Source organism: Mirounga leonina, unplaced genomic scaffold (assembly GCF_011800145.1).
Source record: "Mirounga leonina isolate KUSES-001 unplaced genomic scaffold, KU_Mleo_1.0 Mir_91, whole genome shotgun sequence".
Taxonomy (NCBI): Eukaryota; Metazoa; Chordata; class Mammalia; order Carnivora; family Phocidae; genus Mirounga; species Mirounga leonina.
The window spans coordinates 2,632,187-2,633,716 of NW_023270839.1; positions in this window are offsets into that span (position 1 = coordinate 2,632,187).

A 1,530-nucleotide genomic window follows, 5' to 3' on the forward strand; every position below is an offset into this window, starting at 1 on the left:
GTCAAATATGCATAAAACCTTAAGCTAAAACGTCTACGTCCTATAATATAAAAGTTTAGTGATTTAAAAGTAGCATACCAACTTCAGTTATGAAATAAAAGGAACAAAATAGTCTAAAGTCTAGAGCACTTAAACCTTCATAATCTTTAATACATGATATGAAATCTCATAAAGAATATGCAGCACTCAAGGTGATAATTTCTTATATGAATATTCAATAACTTCTATGTCCAAGTAGACTGAAACTTAGAAATTTTTCTAGAGGTTCACATTTACTAGAGTAAATGAAAGTTTAGGATGCTTGTGTAAAGGTTAAAATAACTGAAATTATTTTCTCAGTAAATGCTTCCTCATCTTCATCAATCATTATTCTAAAATATAAAGAAAACAATTTATAGAACACAAACACTATAATTAATAAAAGACTATATACAATGGTAGATAATGCAAAACAACTGAATTTATAATATATAACATCTAAAATATTTATTTTTTATTTTATTTTTTATAAAGATTTTTTTTTTAATTTTATTTGTTTGACAGAGAGAGAAACAGCGAGAGAGGGAACACAAGCAGGGGAAGTGGGAGAGGGAGAAGCAGGCTTCCCGCGGAGCAGGGAGCCCGATGTGGGGTCGATCCCAAGAACCCTGGGATCATGACCTGAGCCGAAGGCAGACGCTTAATGACTGAGCCACCCAGGCGCCGCTATAACATCTAAAATATTTAATCATAGTTCTTATATGACTACACAGTTAGTAACTTATTTTACTTAATAAAATACTAAAAATGCCATTTTCTACTTTTTTGAATGTATATTTGCCTTTTCTCTCACAGAATTGTTCAATTAGATAATATGCATTTCCAGGTAAAGAACTAATACAGTTAGGGATACTCATTTTTCTAAATTAATTTATTTAATAAAGACTAAAGTTGCTTAGGCTATCATGGAAATAAAAATTATGATGTTAGCGGCACCAGGGTGGCTCAGTTGGTTAAGCCAACAACTCTTGAGTTTCAGCTCAGGTCATGATCTCATGGGTCATGAGATCAAGCCCCAGCCCCACATGGGACCCCACGCTCAGCAGAAATTCTGCTTGGCGATTCTCTCTCTGCCCCTTCTGCCATGTGCATGCTCTCTCTCAATTAAATAAATAAATCTTTTTTAAAAATCATGATGCTATTTTCAATTCTATAACCTTTTAATTTGAAAACAGGTAATTATAGAAAAAATTATAGAATGCACTAAAGAAGCAGTTGGAAAACAAATATTTCATGTAAGAATTACTAATTAGTGTAATAACCATTAAAAATGGAAGTTTGTGCATAAATATATAATCATCCAAAGAATGTCAGTCTTTAACTTCACTTAATTACTAAAATGGCCATTTAAGGGCATCTGGCTGGTTCAGTTGGTAAAGCATACAACTCTTGATCTCAGGGTCATGAGTTTGAACCCCATATTGGACATGGAGCCTAGTTAAAAATAAAATAAAATAAAATAAAATAAAATAAAATAAAATAAAATAAAAT